At 49.3% G+C, this 18,938-nt stretch overlaps 1 long non-coding RNA gene across 1 annotated transcript; it reads right to left on the bottom strand.

The window, feature by feature from the left end:
* Window positions 1-7,931: 7,931 nt before the first annotated feature.
* LOC129050578 (uncharacterized) lies at window positions 7,932-15,767 on the bottom strand. The gene is made up of 3 exons (XR_008514254.1): window positions 15,684-15,767; window positions 9,272-9,489; window positions 7,932-8,914 (listed from the first exon to the last, which is right to left on the bottom strand). It is a non-coding gene; the product is annotated as an uncharacterized LOC129050578 (long non-coding RNA).
* Window positions 15,768-18,938: the final 3,171 nt, after the last annotated feature.

Raw genomic sequence — 18,938 nt, 5'->3', positions numbered from 1 at the left:
TCCTGCCTGTATCCCCTGAGAGTCCTCAGTCAGTGGGAGGGGCAGTGGAGAGGGGACAAACTGAAAGAATGTGGGTGCTGCTGGAGAAACCGAGGGGAGAGGAGAGGATGGGAGGAGGGGCTTTGAATTCAAGAGGACAAAGGGATGGCAGAGAGGCCAGGAAACCAAAGACAGGGTCGTTCCCACCACCAGAGGCCCGTCATGCTCGGCTTTGTGCCCTGAGGAGGGAGGTTTGAGGCAGGAGAAACCCTGGGGAGACTGTGAGGAGGTCAGTGACTGAAAGGGGCGGTCCTCAATGAGTCACGCTGAATGCTGGTGGGCTCTGAGAACTAAGAAGCTCAGGCCCATCCCTCCCTTTTGCAGACGAGGAGACTGGGACCCTAGGAAAGCAGCCCGTCTGGGACCCTCCGTGGGGGAGGCAGGAGGTGCAGGACAGTCCCTCATAGCTCCACATGGCCTGCAAGGGGGCGGTGGGGGCTCCCTGGTGGCTTTCTTCTGTGGAAAGAGCTTCCTTTTCCTACCTCAACCCCTGCTTTTATTTCCTCCTCCTTCCCCCTGGTGGGGAGGGATACTGGTTAGACAAAGTAAAGTCAGGACAGTCTCTACATCAGCTTAATACAGCAGCAAAGTGATGCTATACAAAAAGCTTTGCATAACCAAGGTCTTCCCTGAAGCCTGTCTGAGACCTAGAGTCCTGAGATCCTCTCAGGGCAGACCATGAGGACTCCTGACCAGAGGCAGGAAGGCTGTCGCCATCCCCGGCGAGGAGACAGGAACAAAGAGAAGTGTCCCAGTGATGGAAAAAGGGACAGGGAGACAGCCCAGAGTCACATCTATCCATGCAGAGCACCCGGCAGGTGGCTGAGACAAACTTCCCAATCAGCAGGAAAGGACCGACCAGTAACGAAGGGCACAGGGTGACTGAGTGTCCTTGTGGAAATGGGACGGTTCTGCTCTGAGCTCTCATTACACACACAGGTGAATTCCAGCTGGATTACAGAAAATATAGGAGCATAGCTAGGTGATGCTAGGGTAGGAAAGATTCCTTAACAAGGTACAAAGTCACAAATCACACAGGAAAAGGTTGGCAAGTTTAGCTAGCTACAAATAAATAGCATGCTACCCCCAAAATTATTTTTAAATAATGAAACATCAAAACAAAGCTAAAAGACAAGCCATTGACTTAGAAAAGACAATTTCCCAACATTTTATATGGAAAATTTCAAATACCTCAAAGAATTGAAAGAATACCCACATCCCCACCACCCGGATCATGGACAGGCAAACTATGGTTCATCGGCCAAATTCCGCCCACCTCCTACTTTTGTATGGTCTGCAAGCCAAGAATGATTCTTAAATGGTTTTTAAGTGGTTGAAGAAAAGAAATCTATAGAGGAATGATATTTTGTGGCATGTTAATATTATATGAAATTCAAATAGAAGTGTCCATAAATAGAATCTCATTGGAAACAGCCAGGCCCATTTGTTTATGAATTGTCTACGGCAGCCTTCACGATGCAACCGCAGAGTTGTGTGGTTGCAACAGAGACCATACGGCCTGCAAAATGTGGGAGGTATTTACTATCTGGCCTTTTAAGGAAAGGTTTGCTGACCCTTAACTCTGATTCTACCATTAAGATTTTACTACTCTTACTTTATCACACACTTATGCAGCTAGGAAAAGAGATATTTGCAAATGAGCTACTGGCAAAAGACTACCACTCAAAATACATTGAGAAGGAAAGAGTCTGGACTTCCTTGGAGGCAGCCTCAAAGGCACATGAAAAGGACTAATGGGAGGAGTCATGGCCAATTGGCCCCTTATCTGGATTCTGCGTACATTTGCAATTGTCTGACCTTGAGACTATTCATTATCTCTCCTATTGTTGTTTTTCTTGGTAATGGACTGGGCCAGTTGAATGTTGCAAACATATGGATTTCCCACAGTGTGTAGTTGTATATTTGGAAGGTTGTTTGACCAGTGTGGACGTTGAGCTCCAGGGAAGCAGGGTCCATGCAGCACTGTTGTGTACCTGGTGCCTAGCACAGTGTTGGGCATATTTTTGACCTCCATTGATATTTGCTAAGTGAACAAATACATCAATCTCTGAAATGAAAGATGAGTCACCATCCCTGTTTCACTAAGCTATTGCTTTTGCTTCCCTGTTATGGGACTCTCTGGCCCATCCTGTTGCCTGGAGCAACCAGGGGCAGCCTGACCCCCAAAGAGACAGGAGGGGAGGTGCCAACTTAATTAGTCATTTATCCTGGTAGGAGCCGTAGGGATAATCTGGAATGTTCCTTGCACCTGAGGCAATGTCAGACAAGTAAGGAAAGTGCACCATTCACACAAGTCACCATAATGCAAGGAAGAAAGGGAAGCGCATCCTTTAGGATGAAGCATGGGAAAGGTTTTGTGCAGGTGTTAGCTATACCATCTTGGTTTTCTAGGTAGCGCCTGTAAACAAGCTTCAAAACAGTTCCATAAAAGGAAATGTGATTGCAAACAGGTGTCTCAAAATGCATAATATGGTCTACTGTTTCTGAGTAACATTTTAAAAAAAGAATAGAAGAGCAGTCGGTTTAGGGTAGTGAAAAAGATCAGAAAAGCAGTGTAATTGGCTACTTCATGAGAGGCTGGCAAGACATCCAGGCTCCAGATGCCGATTCCTCTGCCATCTCCGAAACAGTGTGTGCTGTTCTTTCATGGCAAAGATGCCTTCTCCAAGCACTGAAAATTAACAGGGCATAGGCTTGGAGGGGCTGTTTTGGTTACATTTTATTTTTTCATTTTGGCAGGCTGGAGTGTGCTCTGCCTGCTCATCTAACATTCGTTAATATGGGAGAGAAGCATACATTAGGTATCTATTATTTGCTTCACCCTGTGCCGACAATCTCATTATTCCTTTTTACAGGAATACAGTAGTTTTGGGCTTCAGGGGCTGCTGGGCAGAAAGGACTTTTGACCTGCCAATCATAATAATCCGACACTCCTTGCCAGTGACAGGTTTAAGAACGATCAAGTGACTTAATTTGGATTGATGAGACTTGAGGGCACATCTTCTGAGCTTCTGGGAAAGGTTTCTTAGGAATTTCCTTTTAGGGTGATACTAATGTTTTGGACCTTGATGTAGGTGGTGGTTGCACAATACTGTGAACGTACTAAATGCGGCCGAATTGTACACTTTAAAATGATTCCTTTTTATATCATGTGAATTTCACCTTAAGGAAAACGAAAAATGGACATCAAGAAAGGTCCTTTGCATGGCTGGCCTTTTACCCTTGCCATGTGAGGATGCCAGTCTGGAGCTTCAGCAGCCATCTTGTGACCATGAGGACACTAGCCTGGAGACAAACATAGGTAAGCCGAGGATGGCAGAACAGAAAGATGGAAAGATTTAGCCTTCATAGCATAGAAGAGCTGGTGAACTCACCAACGCTAGGCTACTCTTATCTTTGAATATATTATATGAGATATTAAATACCTGGGCTATCGAAGCTGTTTGGAGTCAAGTTTTGTGTTACTGGCAGCAGAAAGCACTTCAATTATATATGGTCTGATCTGTTTCTTCCACTCCAAGGTGACAGGGCCCCCATCTCTGTTCGGCACCCTATTCCTACTGCCTATAATCATTTCTAGCACATAGTAGATGCTCAGTAAATATTTGTTGAATAAATGGGCAGGTATTTTACCCAAATTATTTCGCTGAAATTTTATAATAACTCTGTGATATAGATGGTACCACTTGACTTTAAAGAAGAGGAAGCTGAATCTTAAAGAGATTCAGTAACTTGCTCAAAGTCACAGAGGAACAAATTCAAGTCTACCCGAATACAGCATTTCTCCTTATTTTGGTCTGTCACGTGCCCTACAAGTGCAAGATCATGGATGAAGACAGAGCAGCAGCTCGTATCTGTGAAACTTATTATGTGGTTAGATAAAATATTTAGCTTTGTAAAAGGGCAGGCTCTAATGGCAGCTCCAAATGCTCACATAACTTCCATTTGTATGATGCTGTAGACCTTACCATGTAATTAACATCGACCTTCTTGTGGCATTCTTACTGCAGCCCTGTAAGGAGGGTGGGAGGTGGAACTGTTCAGATTTTAGAGATGAGGATGATATAGCAAGAGCAGGAGAATAAAAAACAACTCTCCTCCTCCATAATTATGAGAATCCAAAGGGTTAATGGAGTGAAAGTCATCTGTGAGTTGTAAGACACTGTACCTGGTGTGCAATTACTGCTGGAGCATTGGGGAGGGGATTTTGAGAATGAGATGCTCACAACTACAGTAATAGCCAGCAATTATTAGGTCCCGACTGTATGCCAGGCACTGCATTCAGCATTTTACACTGAGTATCTTATTTAATTTCTGCAGCATTATTAAGTTGATATTGTTATTCTGGATTATTCATGAGCCAACTGAAGCCCAGAAATTGATTCTACCAAAGTCACACAGCTACATGGGGAGGAACCAAGACTTGAGTCCAGGCAGCCTGACTCCAGTCTGACTTAGTCACTATGCTAAACTGCTCACCTGGTCCTGCTTTGGCAGGTAGCTGTGGTTGCTGATGCAACCCATCAAGTAGGAAATTATGACCTTTCCCATCACCTCCAAGGATGACTGAAAAATGGCCCCAAAATGAGATGTGCCTCTATGGAGTGATCTGCGTCCTTGTCTTTCAGCCTGTCATTTCCCCATTACAGCTTTGATTTTTATTGTTAAAGATGATTCATCCTAAGAATTGTTCCCTTCAAAAAGGCAAATGGCCACCTGTGGCGGGGGAGGGGGTGGGGTGGTCCCTCCTTCTATTAACCAGGTACTTATGATGGGGTTATGAGGTTATGTCCCAATAAGCCCACTGCGAGTTGAAAATATTGAAACTCTAAAATGTATTTAATACACCCAACCTACTGAACATCTTGGCTTAGCACAGCCTACCTTAAACTTGCTCAGAACACTTATGTTAGCCTACCATTGGACAAAGCCATCTAACGCAAAGCCTATTTTATAATAAAGTGCTAAATATCTCATGTCATTTATTGAATTTAATACTGTACATTACATCAAAATTGCAACTGTTTCACGTCATCATAAAGTCAATATGTCATGACCTTGCACCATCAGAAGTTGGGGACCATCTGTAAAAGTTATTACCTTAGTTCACAGATAACGTAGGTGTAGCATGAAAGAGTCAAACCTCCCTCCCCACACATACACAGGGCACAGAGCTGCTGCGCTGGGGGGGAAGGTGCACTTAAGCAACCTAGAAAACAGCTTAGTATAAATTTGGGTACCATGTATGTAGAAGAAGTAGATTTCCTCCTCCTGTAAATAGCTGGGAAGGTCCACATACACCTCCTACTACCAAAATGCAAAAAAAAATAAAAAATAAAAAAATTTAAAAAAAAAGAGAGATGGCCATTGTGTACCAGGGACCTGCAGAAGACATAATTGCTAAACTGGAGGACAGTCACACTTTCAGCTTTTGCAGCAGGTCTGAATAGTAGCAAATAGGAACAAAATTAAACAAAACTTCAGAAATGCAGCTGATGAAGGCCCCGCCCCTGAAGGGTAGATTTTGTGCAACTTTAGAGTAAGAACTCTTATGCCATTGTCAGGCCATTCCCAATACAGGTGAGGGAGCATCTGCTACAGTGTGGATCAGTCAGAATGGGGGCCAAGGTGGGCATGGAGAAGCAGGGGGTGATCCCCCCACAGATGACAGAAGGGTGCTCCAGGGCAGTGGTAGGGCCTCACCTTACCAGGCTAAGTAAGGTATTTCTTCCTCACTCATGCATCCTAGGAGGTGAGAGTGCCACTGACAGAAGATCCCCACAGGCGCTGCAGCTATATATAGTTTGTTATTTTAGATCTATATGTATGTTTAAACGGTTGGTTAGAAACTCTATGCAGTTGATTCTATGGTCTGCATTCAGTCCTTAACTAATTCCCTTTGCTCTTTATAAAACCCTGAGCTTCAAGAATCATTCTTGTCATTATGAAGAGAGGTAATCCAGCCAGGCAGATCCTATAGCAATTACAGTTAAGGATCTGGTACCTACCCATGGAAAATATTGGTGGACATGTGAGTCGCTACAAACTAGTTGGATGGCAATTAAACTTAATGGATCAAACTCTTTTATACTTCTCAACTTGGTCATTCCCATTCTGAAAATATGCACTAAAAGCCCAATATATGGTGATGTTCCATGCACATCATTAAAAATAGCAACAATCTGGAAATAAGCTAAATGTCCAACAATAGGGGGGTGCTCAGGAAAAGGGGTGCATCTCCTTACTGAACTATCAAGGAGCTGCTAAGAATTCTGCCTATGAAGACTGTAATAATATGAACATGCTTACAATGTAAAGTAAAAAAAAGCATGCAAAATGGAAAGCACATTGATTATAATTCACACAAAATTAAAATCACCCTCTGCACTAGAGTGAAGTCAGCACCTGAGCTACGTTCATATAAGGATCTAGGTATTTTTAAGTCTGCTTGGTTATCTTGTGAGGTGGGGTCACAATTTCCATGTGCTGGTTTCCATGAAGGTTTGGGGGAGAAGTGCCCTGAGTGTGTGCACCCCAGAGGGGTGGGGTACTGGGGAGCCTGCATCACCTGCCCCCAACATTTGGATCCCCAGCCCAAATTCACAGACCAAGCCTGAAGGAGAGAGAGCTACAGGTGGACACTGGGCACTGTTTTCAAGCAGTGGTCAGCCAGTTGTTCTGGTGTCCGGGTTACCAACTGTCATGTAGAATGGAGAACAGGCGCATTCTTAGCCTTCTCGGCAGAACCCCGCATGACAGCTTCGTGGCTGGCTGGCTGCATATCCCTTTGGCACCTGGAGGTGTTGCTGCTCTCAGCGGAGGCGACAGTGAGGAATTTTCACCCCACCTCGACATCTGAGGTCTCAGACATGGACATCACCAGGGGCAACACTAAAACATGACAGATGCTACACAGGATCAAACTGCCTGGCTTGTGAGCACACACAAGACATACCCACAGGACTCCAGGAAGCATGTGTGTAGATTTGACGGGCAGGGCAGAGCCGGAGAAACAAAGCGACTGCTTGGGCTAGGGTGGCCTGCAGAAATCTGAGTGACCCGCACCAAAAAGCCTAGAGGAAAACCTGTCGAAATACTAACAGTGGAAGAGGGAGGAACAAAGGGATTCTGGGCTCCAGAGTAGACAGATGACCTTAGCAGCACCCCTTAGAGATGGTAAATGGGGCGGGGGTGGGGAGGGGCTGTGCTGCCGTGTGCAGCAAGAGTCCCTGAGTAGACTGCCATCCCCTTGCAAATAATGACTAGCGACAACCTCATGCCTTCCTCAATTCCCGCTGAGTTCCCAGCATGAACCAGTTACTGCCCTAGAAACAAGAAGATGCAACCCCCCAGGACCTCCCAGCCCAACACCACTGCCACCCTCTCACTCTGTGCTGCAGTCACTCAGCTTTCTTCCAGCTCCCAGCCACCTCAGGGACTTCACACATGTGGTCCCTTCTGCCAAGAACACCCTTCCTTCCCCTCTTCCTGATTCAGTTGACTCACGGTTCAGGTCTCAGCCCACACAATGTCCCCTCCTCCACATGGAGCTCATCTCAACCCCTAACCCCATCAGTCCCATGGTTTTCTGTGCTCAGCACTCCCTGATTTTTCCCTTCACTACATGTCTTAGTTTATAATTTTAGATGTAAGTCATCTGATGGGCTGATGTCTAGTTCCCTAGCTAGACTGTGAGCTTCATGGGGGGAGGGGCTGGGTATGGGCTCAGCACTGTGGCACCAGGGTCCAGCAAGGGTGCCCGAGGCAGGACACCTTTGCTGGCTGGCTGGCTGGCTGGATGGATGGATGGATGGATGGATGGATGGATGGATGAATGAGTGGGTGTGTGGATGGATAGGTGGGTAGGTGGGTGGATAAATGGATAGGTGGGTGAATAGTTAAATGAAGCATAAAATGACATGTTATGATGGGAAACAGTGAAAAGTTTAGCTGTCAGGAAGGAAGAGTGTTCAAAATGACTCTGGAGGGGAAGGAAGAGGCAGACAGAGCAGCCGCTGGTAAGTCACACCAAAAGCAATGATGGGTCGATGATGAGTCCCAAGTAAAAGATGAAGGAGGTTAGTTCAGCACTGGGGGCAGAGGGGAGGTGACATCCAGGGGACAGCAAGAAGGAGACATGGACTACAAGTCTCTGGTGTCTATCCATCTTCTAGACCTTCAAGCCGGCCCACCTACCTCATGCCAGGCCACCTGTGACTAATGCCTGGCACTGCAGACCCCCACGCTGCCATGTCCTTCCCAACCCTATCTTGCACCTGTGCTGATGCCAGCTTTTGACTCTGCGTTGGGCCCCGGTGCTCCCTGGGAAGTTGGCACAGGGCTCCCGGCTCTGCCTACAGGGTCTGGGCCTGGACTCCCTGTCGAAGTCTCTGGTGAATGCCCTGGCCAGGTCCTTGCCTATAGAAGCCATGGAGGCCAGGACCTAGTGGAGATTGAAGAAGAGAAACCTCTCTGCTCCTCATACTTGTGTCAGAGAAGGCCCTGCCTCCTAAACACGCCCTGGGCCAGGAGCCTGGAGACCTGGCTTTCCCCGCCAGCGGGCCCTCGGAGCACCTGAAAGCACACCCGTGGGAGAACCAGAGCTAGAAGGAAGCTGTCTGAGTCTTCAGTGGCTACCGTGACAACATGTCACAGACCGGGAGGCCTAAACAGTAGAAATGAATTTTGCCACAGTGCTGGAAGCTGAAAGCCCGAGATCAAGGTGTCGGCAGGGTTGCTGTCCTCTGAGACCCTGTTCCTCAGCTTGTCCATGGCCATCTTCTCACTGTGTCTTTGCTTGGTCTTTCCTCTGTGCATGGTTCCAGTTTCCTCTTCTTCTAAGGCACCAGTTTTACTGGATAAGGACCCACCCCAGTGACCTCATTTTAATGTAATGACCTCTTTAAAGACTCTATCTCCAAATACAGTTACATTCTGAGGAACTAGGGATTAGGGCTTCAACATATGAATGTGGAGTGTGGGAAGGGACATAATTCAACTCCTAACAGAAGCCCAGGGCTCAACAGGTAAAGCTTTTCCTACTACCCACGATACAGGCTGGACCCCAACTCTGACACTGAAGGTAAAGAAGGCAATGGCAATCTGGACAGGCTTTCCCTGGAAACACAACAGGGGGCATCCCCAGCCCGTTAGCCCTCCCCACTGTAACCCCTAGGGACCCCGCTCCTCCCAGTCTCCCGCTCTCAGATACCCCTGGAGGCTAATTGCTTGGCAGGAAATTTGCAGAGGGCAAGAAAAGGCCTTGAGCAGGTTTGGAGCTCCTCTGAGATAGGGCGTCTCCAACCCAGAGCTTATCAGCACGCTGCTGGGTCAGGATCCAATAATTAGAATGACATTCCCAGAGCAATTTGGTCTGAGCGTTTGCCCTTCCATTCACGCCAGCCAGACGGGACCTCTGGTTTGCTGTTTCTGAAAAACAAGAAATTCCAGTAAGGGATTAATGACTTAATTATAAATGTGGCTTGGAAATGTAAAGGTTATTAAGAAGGGGAAAAGATACATGCTAATAAGAGACACGCTATTAACAACAGAATAAAGATTCATTGTTGGTGCCGCAGTAAAGTTTTCCAAGTTCGGTAATAAAAACCACCTGGCCTGTGCGAGCGCTGGCTGCCATGGCGACAGAGCCCGCAGCACTGGAGCTATCTAATGAGGCCTGTCTCCCCACCTCTGATCATGCTCCCTTCGCTTCTTGGGCTCCTGGTAAAAATGGCCAACAGGCCTCAAATCACCTCTGGAAGTGCCGGGCCTGTGACCATTTGTTGGAAGAGCACAGTGAGGCTTTGGGAAGCCATCAGACATTGCCAGGCCCATAGGAGGACTCGGACATTTGGAGCACCTAAAGGCAAAGACCCATCAGTGGGAGAACCGGAACATGGAACATGTTAGAGCTGGAAGGAAGCTGGGGGTTCCGGGAAGGACCTTTAGCTGTGGCAGGTCAAAGTCAGTGTCCTCCCACCCACAGGGATGAAGATGTAACCCTGAGCTCGGAACGCCACCACTGTGCCTGTGAACACAGTGTGATAGAGTTGTTCTACTCATCAGGGATTATACTCAGTGCTCTGTTCACATTGTTATTCAATCTGTACAACCAGCTTGTGAGGCATTATCATTTCTGCATTTCACTGATGAAGACACAGAGGTTCAGAAAGATTAAGGCATGCACCCAAGGTCACAGAACTAACAAATGGCAGAGGTGGGATTCAAACCCAAGGCCAGGGCTCTTTTCACGGGAGTGTTGAGGAAGTCAAAGGAAATAAGCTTGCTTTTCCACTTAGACTAGAAGTTCCTTGAGGGCAAGGGCTGAGGTCTTCTGCGCCACCATCCTCAGACACAAAGCTCCAACCCAAGATGCTTCACAATCACCTGGGCCATAGAGTTGACAAGTCAGGCTCCTCTATTAATGAACCAGCTGTGCCCACGTTTCTCGCCCAGCCCCACCTGGCCACCTGCTGTCTCACTAGATGTGCCCAGGGAGCAGCCTGCCAGAGCTTCCTCGATGGCGAATTGTTCTGCTCCATCATTTGCGGGTTGATGGAGTGTGGGAGGAGTAGAGAGGGAAGGAGCAGCTCATCCCACCCACACCGTCTCTTCTGCCCTAAGTTCAACGATTCTTGTATGTGTGTGTAAATGTATGGGCTACATGAGAAAGTTTTTACATGTATATAATGCATAGCGATCAAGTCAGGGTGTATACAGTGCCCATCACCCAGGTACATACATTAAGTAGAGTCATCCTACTCTGCTATCAAACACTGTATTTATTCCATCTATCTTAATGTATGTTTGTACCCTTTAGCTCACTTCTCTTCATCCTCCCCACCCCCTACCCTCCCCAAGTTCAATGGTTCTTGAATCATTGAATTGAGGTGGAGTTGGCAGGTCCTGGCAGACAGTAACAGCAGTCCTGGGTCTCAAGAGACTGGGCAGAATGTCCTGAGGGATGGAAGTGGGGCAACTGGGCGATGGACACCCCTGAGACTGTTGAAAGGCCCAGCCATGGGGGCAGGGAGCTGAAGCCAAGCCCTGCCACTGAGCCAGCCAGCTCCACAAGGAGTGAGGGCTCCTGCCCTGCTCATCACGGATGCTGTGCCTGGCACAGTGTAAATACTGGTGGAGTGGGCTGGGTATGGTGGCTCACACCTGTAATCCCAGCACTTTGGAAGACCAAGGTGGGCAGATCACGAGGTCAGGAGTTCGAGAGCAGCCTGGCCAACATGGTGAAACCCCATCTCTATTAAAAATCCAAAAAAAAAAAAAAAAAGCCGGGCTTGGTGGCTTGCACCTGTAATCCCAGCTACTCAGGAGGCTGAAGCAGGAGAATTGCTTGAACCCAGGAGGCAGAGGTTGCAGTGAGCCGAGATTGTGCCACTGCACTCCAGCCTGGGTGACAGAGCAAGACTCTGTCTCAGAAAAAAAAGAAAAAAGAAAAAAAAATGTGGAGATGACAACACTTTGCTGTAAAGAGTAGACATGTGTGCACATAAAGTACCTTGCACAGTTCCCTGGCATGGGATAGACACAAAAGATGACAGGCTCCATCTCACCTCCTCCAAGTAATCCAACACTGGCCTGTTCTTTCCAAACCAAGCACCCTTATCCCTATTTGTTCTTTACCTCAGGTGTCATAGTGCATCTAGTGCCTCCTCCCCCACTCATGCCAGAACACATTCCTAAGGCCCTTAAAGGAACCAGTCCTGAGGCTCCAATGAACTTTAACTTGGGACCTTGCTAGACTGCCCTGGCCTTGCCCAGCCACACCCAGTGTGCAGCACCTCCTGCTTCCTGGAGCACTGTGGCAAGGAGAAAGGAAGAGAAGGGAAAAGGAGGAAGGAGGGTGGGGGCTTCTGGGCACCACAAAGGAGCCTCTGAGAGGGAGAAACCAGTGTATGGGAGCTGGAATGGGCTAGATCTGAGTCTACTCTCTACTCCTTGCCAACCTCCTTTAAGCCTCAATTTTCTCATTTGCAAAATGGTGATAACTTCATTCGAAGGGTTGCTATGGAGATAAGAAAACACTTGCAAGTTCTGACACATAGTAGGTACACAACCAATGTTCCCTAACTCTACTTTTGTTATTAAGTGTGCATTTTGCTTTCAATGGCATCTGATTGAGAGGACTTGGAAATTTTGTTTTGCTTTGCTTTGTTTGTCAATGGGGATTTTTAATGAAGACACTTTTAGCAACCAGCACACTCCCACTCTAAAAAGACTTCAGGTGTGACCTTGATCCCAGGAGGTTCTCAGTCCTACAAGTTGGGCCAGCACCTGTCCCCCAGGGCAGTGTCCTCTTGTCATCTGGCCAGCTTCAGACCAAAGCAGGTCAGCCCTTTCATCAACTGCCTCCTAGGGAAGAGGGGTACAGGCAGTGGGAGGAGTGGGGCAGTAGAATTGCGGGGGGAGAAGGCCTCCAGGGTTAGGGGTGGGAGGTGGGAGGTGAAAGTGCAGGGAAGGGAGCTGGGGGAGGGAGCAGGTGCATCTAAAATGGGGAAACTAACGAAGAAATCTCCATCTAATTAGACAGGCTGCAGTTTTAATCAGACAGAGTTTCCTTGGCAAAACCTGTTTGCATGTTTTCTGTCATTCAGCCAACGTGTTAATTAGGCAAATAATATTAATAATGATATTCACTTTGGGAAAGTTAGGAGAAGAAGGAAAGGTGGAAGTGACAGTTTGGAGTCAGAGAGGCAGGAGCAGGGAGGGTGTTGTAATTCCCTGACAGCCTGAGAGAGTGACAGGAAGGGGCTGAGAGAGAGGAAAGCCATGGGCAGGGCCCCAGCCCTGTCCTACTGTCTGGGCATCTGCTCTTCTCCAAGCCTCAGTTTCCTCATCCGTGCAAGGCAAGAAGGATGACACAGAGCCCCTTCCTCCTAAGTTGTAGGAGAATGCCCTGAGATGACGCGGCAGCCAGGAAGGCCGACTGCAGCCCTGGCCCGGAGCTGACAGGAGGGACTCTGTGCTTCCTGCACACACCGCCCACCCCCACCTGACCTGCACTTTGTCAGGGTCTGGGGTCCTCCCACACCAGCAGGGAGCAGAGCAGGCGTGAGGTAGGAAAGTGATGGGTGCCTGGGCCTCAGCTCCCCCAAAAGCCCTACAGAAATCCCAGCCACCCACTGCTCCCCAACCTCAGGCTGGGCTCTGGTGTCCTTCCTGTCTGCTGAGCTCCAGGGACTGGGGGACAAAGAGGCTCCCACAGGTCCCTTTTGCCTCTGCCTCACAGCCCAGCCTGTCAAAAGCCAGCTCGCTCCCCTGACCCCTCCAGCATCCCAGGTCAGAGGGGTCTCTCAGACATTTGGAGCCAGTCCCCCCTGCACAGCTCCAGCCTGGGTTCCTCCTCCCTCCCTCCCCCCACACCCCACATCCCACAAAGCCAGAGGCCAAAGTCCCCTCCTCAGCTCTTCAGTCCTCTCCAGCTCCCCACAGCACAGCTGCCTGGAGGACATAGGCTCCTGGGCCAAGACTAGGGGAAAGCAAATGAGTGATTTCACTGGATATCAGGGCAATTCTCGGGAAAACCAAAAACTCACTAATTACGATGAATAATATCTCCAAGCAATATTTTAAAAGGTAAAATTTAATGCAAAATGTCTATTGCATTACTTTCAATTTTTACATATATTGCATTGAAATAATACTTATCTTGATTGCCAAGTTTTGGGGCACCCCCTTAAATGTGCCTGGGGCAAGTGCTTCATTCACCGCACCTGAACTAGCTCTGTTCCTCGACATTGGCCCTCAAGACCCTGGCTGAGGGCAATCATGTGGCCTTTCTGAGCCTCAGTCTCCGTCTCTCTGTCTGTCGGATGAGGCTGACAGGCTGCCCTGCAGGGCTGTATGGGTTGGAGGGGATGGCGCACCATGTCTAGCACAGACCCTGACGTGACCGAGTGTCCTGTGGCAGCAGAGTGGGGCGCCTGAAGGCCATGGCCTCCCTTGGGCTTGCTGCCCCCAGCCTGGGTGCTGCTGAGTTCTGGGCCCAAGTAAGGAGAGGGGACAGGACAAGGCTAGGGACCCCAGCACCCAAGCTCCTGCCTTTACTGTGAGGAGAACCCTTCACTGAGGGAACTAAGGCTTTCCCAAGAACCCTGCCTCATAGGAACTTAGCTGTTCCTGAGTCCCTGACACTGCGGGGCACTGTGGGCATGGGGGGCATCCCCAGAGGTCCTGCCCTTGGAAAGCAAGAGAAGAGGAAAGAGGACCTCCCCCAACCCCACTCAGACACATGTCCCATGAAGGGTGAGGGACGAGAGCACCTCTGAGTGGCACTAGAGTGGGGACCATACTGGAATGCTTTGGAATATGTCATGATTCCGTGGAAACAGAAACAGAAAGGGTGTCAGTGTCCAGAAACGTGGGCTTAAGTATTGATTTTTTGTCTAGCAGCAGTACAAGTAGCTGGAGAGATGGTCAGAGTCCGTGCATGGAGGGCCCCCTATGCCAAGTGCAGGGGTCTGGGTCCCCCACTCCCTGTGGGCAGAGGCTGCCTCCAGTAGAGAGAAGAAACATGTTCTAGAGAGTGTTGGAAGGATGCTGCTGGCCACGGGCAGTGAGGCAGGTGCATGGGAGGGGATGGGGACAAGCAGCAGGGAGCACGGGCTGCCACATGGCTACTGAGAGTGACAAGAAATCAAGACAGTGTCACCACTGCTGACCTCGTGATCATACATCACAGAAGGAACCTTAGTAACCAGCCCAGGAACCTCCTTCCTCTCCATTACTTGGACCCCTTCCATGACCTCCCAACCAATCTAAGCTTGGACACATCCTGTGATAGGGCACCCACCCCACTGATGCTGCCTGACTGTCAGGCAGCTTGGGCTCCTCTTTACTTTGGATTAAAATACTTCCAGTTGCAACACTTATCGATGCTCCCCAGTCTGTCATTCTGATATGCATAGAAGTGCAGCCTCTGGCGCTCAGGGCTCTTTAGCCACCTGAAGCCAGCTATCTTGAGCCCCTACGTCTTCCCTCTCCAGGATCTGTGCCCTCCTCCCCCAGGCAGGCCATCACAGACCCGATACTGCATCTGTGCATGCTCTTACTGAACACCTACTGTGTGCCAGGCACCAAGGCTGGGCACCTTCTACCAGGGTGACTGTCATTTAATCCTCCCAGCAAGCTTGAGAGATCGGGCTCATTACCCCCATTTTACAGGTGAGAAAACTAAAGCTCACAGTCATGAAAGATACCCAAGCTTTCTCAGGAGGTTAGTCATCAAAAAGGCTAGAACTCAAGTGTTGATATAGTGCCCCACAATCTTTTCGGAAGAAATCCCAGGTTTCTGCTTGGGGAGTTAGTTCTGTTTTGAGCCGTAACATACAGCAACTCAATCCTCACATAAGCCCTGTGAGGGGAGCTCTGTCATCCTGCCCATTCTGCGGAGAAGTCATGCAAATGATAAAATGTACAGCTCTCCAGGGTCTGCACTTCTGCATCTGGGCAAGAAGAACCAGGCTACTCTGGCCCTTGCCGGACATCATCCACCATTCCAGAGACATAAAAAAAATGCTGGCTTTAATGTATTTACAGTGGAGCTAGTACCCCAACGGTTAATACTTCCCACTCCCCTTAAAAATCCCCAGCCCATCTTTGCACTTCACCTTCAGGGAGAGGCCGGTGAGCCCTTTTAACTGCAGCCAGAAGGACTTGGCTGGTGTTCCTCATGCCCAGGGTCAGACATGCACATAGCACAACTCCCTGCCAGCCATGAATGAGGTGATTATGAGCTAATAACCTTTGATTCCAGGACCCCAAGTGAGCACTGACCAGGGGTAACCCCAAAGGCAGCTCTTGACGAAGGCATGGAAACAGTGCCTTACCTCCCCTTTGCAGCCACAAAAGAGGAGTTCTCTTTTGAATGGCCCCGCACCCCGGCTTCTCCCCTTGCCTGCTGCCTTCAACCAGGCAGCTGGAATGCAGTCCTAGACCGCAGAGGGTCGGGCTGGGGCCCTGCATGTTGCAGAAAAGGAGAGAAGCCAAAAAATGGGATGGAATGTGCTCAAGGTCTCCTGAAGGTTTGGGGCAAGAAGGCCCATGTCAAAAACCCAGTCTCAGCTTCTCAGCTTCCCCTTGTCATTTCTCAGAGTCTGCAGAAGGGTTTTGTTTAGGGGTCCAGCCCCCCAGGCAGGCCACCGATCAGCCCATTGCAGGCTCTCCCAGGCACTGGAATTCTGTTCCCTAAATAACGTTATCATTTAGATGGCAGCCCCAATTGCAGAGGGGTGCAAAGCCACTGCACTTCCTCCTAGGCCATCCAAGGCAGGTGAGGAGAAACACAATGTGGGCAAGTAGGGGGGTGCAGGACAGACCCACAAAGGAGCCCCACAGTCAGGCAGCAGCATTAACTTGTTATGTAAATACCGCATTCAATTATTCCTCCTCCTCCAACAGGAGTCAGCTAATCACTCCTGCCTGTCTGGTTCATGAATATTAAACCCAGCTCTCTTGCCAGTGCATTTCAGTGGTCTCCAGGGAAGAGAAAGGAAAAGTGAGGCCTGGAAGCCCTGCTTTAGTGGGCTCTGGAACCTCAAGGGGAAGTCTTGGGCGCCTCATGTTCATATGCACAGCGTAGGGATGGAACAGTCAGTCCACAGAGCCACTGAGCACCTGCTGCTGCGGAGACACTGAGCTAGACTCGGGCTGGCTGGGTGACCTGAGGCAAATGATTCAACTTCTCTGGGCCCCAGTTTTCTCTTCTATAAATGGGATAGTGATAGTTACCTGATGGGTGGTTGTGATTTGTGAACCATTATACATATAAAATGCACCTATGCCATGCATACAGTTAGCAACTCCTGTTTGAATCCTCTCTGCATGGTGCAGAACACACACCTGCCCCCAGGGAACTCAATGCTTTGTTTGTAGGGTCATCTACAAAGGGGGAAAGAGCCCAAGGCCCAGAGGGAGGGCAGGGCAGGGCAGGTGAGGGGTGGAGGCTAAGCTGGGAAAGGACCCATGGCCTGGGGTAGGTGTAGAGGACTTCCAGGGAGAGGTGGGCTTGGCATGGACTGTAGAAATTACATTTTTTCATTCATTCACTCAGTCAATATATGTTTATTGAGCACCTACTCTGTGCTAGGTGCTTGGAAACTAGCAGTGCACAACACACTCCAAAGACCCTGCCCTCGTGAAGTGTGTGATGGTAGCTTTAAGATAGCCAGAAATCCTTTGACATTCCTCCCATTGAGAGGTGGGGTCTACTCTGTTCCCCTTGAATCCGGGCTGGTCTTCGTGACTTCTGTGACCAATAAAATGAGGAAGAAGAGATGTTCTGAAGCTAGGTCACTTGTAGCTTCTGCCTGTGCCTCTGAAAACACTGGCTCTGGGAGCCCTGGGCCTCCATGGAAAATATCTGACTCCAGGTGTGCTGGAGAGGCCACATGTAGGTGCTGTAGTCCAGCTGAGCCCCAGCCTTCCTGCTGTCCTCATCAAAGCAGCAGACAGGCCAGTGAGGCCATCCTCAATGTCCCAGCCCAGCCACTGGCCGAACGCCACAGAGCAACCTCCACTAACAACATGTGGAACAGAAAAGCCACTAGCTGGGACATGCCTGGATTCCTCACTCACAGCACTGTGGGAAACAATAAAATGCTGGCTGTTTTAAGCTGCTAAATTTCTAGGAAGTATGTTACCTGGCAAGAGGTAAGGAGAACATTGTCATAGAGGGAGACAGACTGACAGACAACAAACTATCAAACAAGTAATTGGTATATTCAGTGGTGATCAGTGCTACACAGGAAAACAAACGGGGGGGATTAAGGAGTGTGTGTGTGTGTGTGTGTGCGCGCGCGCGCGTTCACACATGTGCACACAATATACTCAATAGTGTGCCCAGGGAAGCACTTGTTGAGGAAAAAAACATCCAAGCAAAGACACAAGGAAGTGAAAAAATGCACCTATCTGGAAGACAAGATTTCCAGGCAGAGGAAACAGCCAGTGCAAAGGCCCTGAGCTGGGACATGCCTGGCTCATATTAGAAACCACACGGAGCCAGCAGGGCTGGGGTGGAGGAAGCAGCAGCTCGGTCACCCACAGCAGCCTCCCCTCCTCAGTAGCAATGCTGTATGTGGTCCCATCACCTCTGGTTTTGGTATTCTAATGCCACTATGAGCAGTCATTATCCCCTTCAGGATTCCCATGCTACAGATTGAGAAACTGAGGTCCAGAAAATGATGAGCCTAAAGGCCCACATCCTTGGTGGGAGAAGCTGGTGAAAAGTCATTCTATGACTGTGTGGTCAGAATTTCCCAAACCCCTTCCCCTTCCCCTTCCCCTTCCCCTTCCCCTTCCCTTTCCCTTCCCTTTCCCTTCCCTTTCCCTTCCCCTTCCCTTTCCCTTTCCCTTTCCCTTCCCTTTCCCTTCCCCTTCCCCTTCCCTTTCCTCTTCCCCTTCCCCTTCCCTTTCCCTTTCCCTTTCCCCTTCCCCTTCCCCTTCCCCTTCCCTTTCCCTTTCCCTTTCCTCTTCCCCTTCCCCTTCCCTTTCCCTTTCCTCTTCCCCTTCCCTTTCCCTTTCCTCTTCCCCTTCCCTTTCCCTTTCCTCTTCCCCTTCCCTTTCCCTTTCCTCTTCCCCTTCCCTTTCCCTTTCCCTTTCCTCTTCCCCTTCCCTTTCCCTTTCCCTTTCCTCTTCCCCTTCCCTTTCCCTTTCCCCTTCCCTTTCCCTTTCCCTTTCCTCTTCCCCTTCCCTTTCCCTTTCCCCTTCCCCTTCCCTTTCCCTTTCCTCTTCCCCTTCCCTTTCCCTTTCCCTTTCCTCTTCCCCTTCCCTTTCCCTTTCCCTTTCCTCTTCCCCTTCCCCTTTCCCTTCCCCTCCCCTCCCCTCCTATCCCCCTTCCCCCACCTTTCCCCTGAAACAGCTCATCC

This window comes from Pongo abelii, chromosome 16 (assembly GCF_028885655.2).
Source record: "Pongo abelii isolate AG06213 chromosome 16, NHGRI_mPonAbe1-v2.0_pri, whole genome shotgun sequence".
Lineage (NCBI taxonomy): Eukaryota > Metazoa > Chordata > Mammalia > Primates > Hominidae > Pongo > Pongo abelii.
Note: the sequence above shows the minus strand (reverse complement) of the source record. Positions and strands in the feature narration are given on the sequence as shown.